Source organism: Saccostrea cucullata, unplaced genomic scaffold (genome assembly GCF_032062105.1).
Source record: "Saccostrea cucullata isolate Sc308-1 unplaced genomic scaffold, CSIRO_AGI_Scuc_v1 ctg61, whole genome shotgun sequence".
Lineage (NCBI taxonomy): Eukaryota > Metazoa > Mollusca > Bivalvia > Ostreida > Ostreidae > Saccostrea > Saccostrea cuccullata.
This window is the reverse complement of record NW_026937101.1, coordinates 733,226-741,321: the sequence shown is the minus strand read 5'-3', so window position 1 is coordinate 741,321 and position 8,096 is coordinate 733,226. Positions and strand designations below refer to the sequence as shown.

At 32.9% G+C, this 8,096-nt stretch overlaps 1 long non-coding RNA gene across 1 annotated transcript; it reads left to right on the top strand.

The window, feature by feature from the left end:
• Positions 1 to 1,383, top strand: LOC134247298 (uncharacterized). Its single transcript, XR_009987802.1, has 2 exons — positions 1 to 267; positions 1,152 to 1,383. It is a non-coding gene; the product is annotated as an uncharacterized LOC134247298 (long non-coding RNA).
• The last annotated feature ends 6,713 nt before the right edge of the window (positions 1,384 to 8,096 follow it).

The following is an 8,096-nucleotide window of genomic DNA, read 5'->3' as shown; positions in this document are numbered from 1 at the left end:
ATTAATTTCCTGATAAGAAATAAAAAGGACTTCAATAAATATCTATTTTGCGTAAGTGGTATTATCTTTTGAGATACTATAGACATCGTTCGAACATATCAAAGAGAGACAGAATGACCACGAATCTATTATTTATTATTCTTCTACTAATGGGAACAATGTTTCTATGTACATGTACAAGCCATGGCGGGAAAACGGAGTTTAGGACAATTCATAACATCGCAAAAAGAAATGTTGGAAATAATGCTGTATCATTGCCTAGGATAGGTAAGCTTTATATGAAAGTAAATTTCATTGGTTATTGAATATTTATATTTCATATTTATTTAAACAATTTGATATTTTATGTTAAGTTGGAAAAAAGAATCCTCGAAGCATAACGGCAATGATGATATTTTAACGTGTGTCTTACAATTGATAATGTACAATAACAGTGGGGATTACTTTTGTAAATGAAATTGAACACAAACAATGACGAATGCATTACATGTAATTCATAATGTCAAAATGACTAATGTGCATAAATTGTGTAGAGGGAGATGAATCTTTTTCTTGTCAGGGAAATGAGAAAAAACTGGTACTTTTAAAAAATTAGTCAGGATACGGGTCATTTTAATTATCACTTATTTCTCTTATCTCTATAGAAATTATTTTATTTTGAATAATATCAAATTATATGTAACATGATCAATTAATATTCTTCCCTTATTAATAAAAACAATTGTTTTTGTTCTTCTATGTACATTTATAAATATTATTCTAAAACTTTGTTGTATGGCTAGTCATATTTAATGTTTGAGAGAGGACTCTCTAAGTTTTTGGACCTTAATGTGTCCCATCCCTTTGACATATTGCCAAACAATTTGTTCAAACAATACAAACAAAAATACGATGATATGTTTTATTGTGTTTTATGTTAAAAGCAAATGTTATAAACTCGAACCATTCATATTTGAGAATAAAAAAACATGACGAAACTTTGATAGAATATGAATTAAACTATTTGTATTACTGAAAAGTACTACTTTGTTCAAATAATATAATTTCTTGAAAACAGTACATTATTGATTTTTATTCACGTTTTTTGACCTGATTAATATAATATATCGATCAATTATTAGTTAACTATAGTCTTATTTTTCTTTCTATAGCAAAAAGTTCGCGCAGGAAAAGAATCGGCGGAATGTATAACACCGGAGCAAAAAGACGCTGCCGAGGAAGAAGTTGTAGAGGATAGACATATTAAAACTTGTTCCCAAATGTGTTAATTGATATTGACACCAAAGACAACGGAAGGACCCCATCTCCAAGTATCCCAATTCTTAGAATAAATTGTTTCTTAAAACAAGAATGATTTTTGAATAAACATTTTTTGTTTTTCGAGCATTGTTTTGTTTGCTTACATTTTATTAAATTGATTAAAATGCTAATGGCTAAGAACAAATCTAGAATCATGGAAAGGACAATTTCAAATCAGCGGGGATTTTTGAGAATCGTTTATCAAATTATGTTTAACATCAAAACAATGTAAAACGCACGACTTTCAAAAAATATTTTAATTTTGGTTGTGAACCGTATATAGAAAGTTACCTTCAAACGATTTTGCCTTCGTCAAAATGACGGGTCAAAAAGTTATTGATAGTGCTTACGGACGAGTGTAATGGTAAAAAAAATGGTCAAAAAAGAAAACTCGCTCCTCCCTGAAAGCTGCGTTCATCTCTGGAATTTCCAGAGGTCCCCCTTTTATGCTCTTTTCACAGACCTGTATGGTTAGCATTTTAAAAAGACAAACAGCTGTTCGTTGTCTTTAATTGTTCCTTGTTTTTAATTATGAGGGAAATAGAATGTGTAATCTTTGATTATTCAAGGATGATTCAAAGTGTAACTCAATAGTTTTAGTAACAGTCTAAAAAATGCTGGTATATTTGATATTTTTTTTATTTGTTAGGCCCTTTGCAGGCTAGTTTTAGATCGGATCCCAGGATTATAAAACATCTTTAGAGCTAGTTCATTTTTTTTTGTACTAAAATGTTGAAATAGTCAAGAAGACCAATATAAAAATATGATTCAATGTTGCTTTAAAAAGTGTTGTTGATTGCCAACTTAAATATAAATTCAATCTTCCATAAACATGTAAGTGTCAACTGAAAATTTGAAATGATTCTAAGTCCGTTTCGTGATCCTGGGCCAGAACAGGTTAGGGATTAAATTGATGTGACCAATAAAGCCGATGGAGGGTTTAAAACAAGGACCTGTACTCAGTACTTAAAGTCTTTAAGCAGTATGTAAAGAATCTCTTTCGAGCAAGCAACTAGGGCCACATGGAGGCCCGGCTTACACTCTCTTATCCGAAGGACAATCTGCAATGTGAGGATGAATTCATTAAACCCTCTGCTTGAAAATTGTGAGGGTATATAGTAATAGGGACATCCGTCCATCTACTTGTTTGTTATGCTTTTGGGTACCCATCTCTTATCCGCAACTCCTCGTATAACGTCGTTTGAAATTTAATGAGACTTTCACAGAATCTTTGTTACATAGTGCCATTGTGTACCTCTTACTTTACTTTTGATCTGACACATATTTAAAGTTTCCCATTGCAAAGTATAGATACTGCCATTCTTTCTAGAATATTAAAAGATACCCATCTCTTATCCACAACTTCTCCTATATCACTGAACAAAATTTAATAATATTTTCACAGATTCTTTATTACATAATGCCATTGTGAACTTTCTTTTTTTCTTTTTGATCTGACACCTATTTCGGGTCTCCCAGAGCAAAACTTGGACTTTGCCATTATAATTATAAAGGTAGCAGAGTATCATTCACTTTATTCATTTTTCACAGTACGTATATTATGATGAGGAAGTGTGCTTCTTCCAAAATTGTGAATTCCATGGCCCCAGGATTAGGGGTTCCGGTGTAATAGAGCGGGGCTTTATTGATTATAAAGTAAAAATGCATAAATTCTTTGAAAATAGTTTTCCTTGCTCCTGGATATTAAACAATCTAACTACATTCATAGTTATGATGAGGAAGGGCCATTCTTCCAGAATTATGAATTTCAAGGCCTCTGGATAAGGGGAACCTTAGAGGGCGGGGGATGTCTTTAATTATATACACATGCTGAAAATGAATTAATGCTTTGAAATCTGTTCCTTCATATTAATAAAACATTTATGCCTTTTCCTTTGTCGTGAAATGTGTGGACTTAGGGTCATAGTTCCTGTGGGGTGGGGCACTGCTGATAATTACTGATTAGTTGAAATTCTTTTTTGTTCCCCTACTACATGTACTATGCATATGGGTATTTAGTAACCAAACAAAACATGCTAAGTGTATAGTTATGATGAGCTATGGTGCCTCTTTCAAAATTGTGAGTGTCAAGGCCTATGGTTTAAAACATGAACCAAATTTAATTGTTGGAATGTTGTTGCATGATGCTCAGGGACCTATGAGGCCCATGAGCCTTTCGTTTGATATATAAATGCAGATGACGAATTTCACCTTAAGAAAGCATTTTTTCTTTTAAAATGTTTGTAAAAGTACAGTACTCTATATATTTTACAATTTTAGTTTCTGGTACTTGAATGATATCATCACAGGGAAACTAAAAACTAATATCCGGTTTAAAAACTGCTAGAGTGAGGAGAAATGCAGGACTTCGACTTAAACAGGAAACAAACCATTCTGATGATGAGCCGTAGTACAACGAATGTTTTTGTGTCTGCTGATGAAAAAAGATATCGATATAATTGTTGAATGTAGGCACAATGAATGGTAAGACTCGATTTTTGATTTTTTGAATGACTGCGTATCAAATGTATGTGTGTCACTTGCATATGCGCAATTTCAGAACCGCATCAGACGGGGTCAATGGTTTAAATGTCGGGTTACGATAAAAGTGTGTCAAGTACTTTAAACTTGTAAACTTCATTACATGTATTTACTGGACATGAAATATTTATGAAATGACTCCCTTACAATTTCTTTCATTTTATTTAAATATTGACATGTTTTTAAAATTCTCGCTTATAGTCATATATAAATAAATTTCCGGATAAAAATCTAGTGGGAAATTTGAGAACGGGTTCACTTTGTACCTTTGTTCACTTTGAATTCTCTGACATTTGAAGATGAAATACATGGAGATTACAAACAGTATTCAAGCCTGAATGTGCAAATAACAATTGGGCCAGAGCAACCATGGACCTCTAAAACATCAGAAGTGGGATCAGGTGTCACGATAGAAAATTTAGGTGTATAGGTATCATAATGTATTGTTTTTCAAATAAAGGAACCGAATTTCCAAAGTGTTTAGATTCAAGCATGTCCTACTTGTAGAATTTAACTCCACTACAGCAGCTTATAAGAATGCAGTATATTTTTCAATCAACAATCTTTCTACGTTCTCGGTATTGCATGAGTAGAACGTTCAAAACTCAAAAGGAAATTTGACAATTAAGTTCAGGTGCAACATCCAAACTAGTTTCAGATCAGTTCATATGTAAATATCCATGAATATTTGCAACAAGACTCTCTTTTCTTTAAGAATGATCTTTTTAATAGAAAACAATCTTGCATATTCGTCTAACAATTTTACTAAACTAGCTGTTTTCATCGAATTGGTTTTATCTTAATATTAAAATTTCAAGAACTGATTTAAACAGGTTTAGACAGAAAAGTGACCTACCAAGTACACAATATCTCGTTATTTCAAATTCGATGGGACTGAGTAAAAAAAAACTTGGAAATATCCAAGGATTCGATGAATTGAAAATAAAATTAATACCTACGATTAAGTGGTTAGTACTTCCAAATTACTTTGACATAACCTTGCTATTCGTGATGTAAGTGTTCGAGACACCGAAGTTAAACTGTACACTGTTAGTTATTGAATATTAATTTAAATCGGAAGCCTTAAAGGAATATGTGCGTTTTAATGGAATAAATTGAGTTTCATCTTCAAATTGAAAATAAAATAAATAATGTTTTAAAGGCATGATAAATAAATGGGAAGCAAAAGACATTATTTTCTCTTTAAATAGATACTTTTATATCGAATTGTTTCTCTGTTGTCTCATTTATTTATGGTGTTTACTCATACACTTGACTGTGCCTCATTTTTATTTTGATTATTAATAAAATTTTATCTAAATTTCATTTAAGGTACCACCTTTGAACCAAACATATCACAAACTACTCAACAACCAACAGGCCTTCAAACCACTCCAGGACCAAACTCTACACAAGCGTTTGTATCTATTCTTATTCCGGCGACTATTGTTCCGATCGTTTTCTTTATTGTTTTGTTTCTTGTTTGTGTTTGGATAAAATTATCTGGAAATGAACATCGTCCAAGGAAACCTTCCACCTACGAGGACTTCTCACGTGTTGACAATACGGAGGTAAGTTTTTCCGATAAAATGAGTAAAATTTAATCAAATTATTGTTTATATTTGAGAGATTTGTGTTGACATTTGCAGATGCTCAGGATGTCTGTTGATATAAATCTTGAAGAAGAAAAAGCACAGTGAGTTGGAATCACATCTACTCAATATTCCAACTTTAGAGTTGTTATATTCAAGCCTTTGGTTTCCTTGATATGACGATGTCTCGTTGTTTTAAGTAATGCAGGAGAACGTAACATAATATGACAAAGTCTAGTCATGGATTCAGGAGAGACCCATGGACCGCAATACATACCTGAGAAACATTTTGCTACCTCATGTGAATTGATCGTGTTATTTTTTGCAAGAAATGAGCATGTTTTCAACAACTTTATTTTCTGAGATACAAGTTAATTATTTAGTAATCAAAGACCATGAATATTATTCAAGTAAATCACTCCTATTTGTTTTGTGGTTTTTTTTTTTTTTAAAAACCCTGGAACCATGAAGCACGACAGCTATGTACATGTAGTAATAATTACACAGTAGCAACGGTGAAAATCTGTTAATTTAGTATACTCGCAAATATTTGATTAACATGTGTCTTGTTTTTGATGTGGAGAAGAAATTTATTCTATTTGTTTTATAAACTAACAAGCAGTTTTTCGAATGCAAAACACCTTTATCGTGTCTGAAGAATAATGAGAGGTTTTCTTCTTTTCATAAATTAACCATGTTCTTAGAATTCTTGAGTGCAGAGAGCAAACTATATTACATGTTTGTTCAAGAAATGTTTTTTTATTGAATAAACAGATAAAAAAAGCGACATTAAATGTATGAAACAAACTTAGTTAAAATGCTTGGGAACAGTCTAATATTGTTATTGTATTTTTATGAGATACCATTGTTGTACATAAGTTTAAATGCCTTTTGTAAGAATAAAAGAGCAAAAATTTCGTTGACGCAAAAAGCTATAATAATTTTATAACTGATCATGACTGAGACAAAAAGATGTATTCAATGGTTAAGACTAATGAATTACTGCGGAATTAAAGAGTTCCCTGGTGGTTCACAATTAAGGCGAGTGCCTTGCATTTTTGAAGTCGACTTTTTTCAAAGATATTAAGTTTTGATCATTTTTTATGCCCCCGTCAACGACGTTTCAATGTTTTTTTTGTCATGTCCGTCCGTCTGTCTGTCTGTCGATCTGTCTAGCTGTCTGTCTATTTGTCCGCAAAAACTTTAACCTTGCCAATTACTTTTGATTTAGTGAAGATTATACTCATATTTGACTCATAGTGCTGCAAGAGGGAAGTCGCGACTTTCGACGCACAGTTGAGACAGGATAGAGTCATCTGATAAGAATTGAATAGAAGAAGTTATCTCTCCTGAAACATGTGCCTTTATCTTTAAGGAGTGCACAAAATATGAAAAGTGTTGTATTGGATTTATCATTACATATAAGAGAGAAGAAGAAAACTTATTTTTCAAAACAAATCTGTGAACAGCTAATGAAAATAGAGCCCTGTAAATTCCAGTGATGGGATCAGGTGCTTACAAGGAAAAATTACCCCCCCCCCCAATCGACCGGTCACACCGACCGTGAACTCTTGGTATAACAATATGATTTTGTTGTGTTTTCTGTCATTTTGTCTGTTTATAAGCGTGGCGAAAGGTTAGAGCGACTGCTCTAGAGTCGCGAAGTAAGGAGTTGATCCTTACGTGGCGGGTTCGAGTCCCACTGTTGGACGTGTAGACCGGTCCTTCAGATGAGATCGTATAAACCGAGGTCCTGTGTCGCAGTAGATGCTGGCATGAAAATGATCCCTCACTGCTCATGGCCCTGAGTGCCGAGCATAGGACAAAATTTGCAGATCTCCACGGGCAAGTGGTGGCGTCTCCATATGAGTGAAAAATTCTCGAGAGGGACGTTAAACAACATACAATCAATCAATCAACAATTTTTATACCGGGATAATCAATATCCAATAATTTTTGTAAAGTGGACCAATGATTTTCATAGCATAAACATACTATACCATATGAATAACTTGAATGAAATCTCAAGACCAGCAACACCACCGCCAAACAAACAGTTATAAGCATACAAACCAAACATAGCAACACAAAACAAAATTCTCTAGCAACTGCAAAGAGTAACCAAGACAGAATCCGTAAACAAAATTACACATATTAATAGCTAGGATGGGAGGGAAAATGGTGGCAGTGGGATGTCTAATAAAGCTCATATTGTTAATTTATATGAGGGATATTTCAACCTCTACAAATACAGCACCAGTAGGGATAAAATACAGAAATGGAGAAGAAATTAATCAACACAGCTTGTGGGGAGACAATCAACAATGAATTGCTTAGTTTAGAAAAGTCAATCCAAGTACAGCTTTGGACAAGCTGCAGAAAAAAGGCGTCATACTAGGCAATAGCATAGGGCAAGTAAACGTTTTTTTAACGAATATTAATATGTTAACAAAAATAAGTTCATTTAATAAATAAATATTTTAGCCCTTATATTCCTGCCATACAAGTTTAAATTACAAAAATAATCTACATGAGACAAGATGAGTAAAACAACTAACATTTTGACACGAAACTTGCCTGATAAAATTTCGATCTATAATTTTTGAGAGACTGAAAACCACAACGCCATCTCAAAGTATAATGGACAGAGAAACATTACCATTA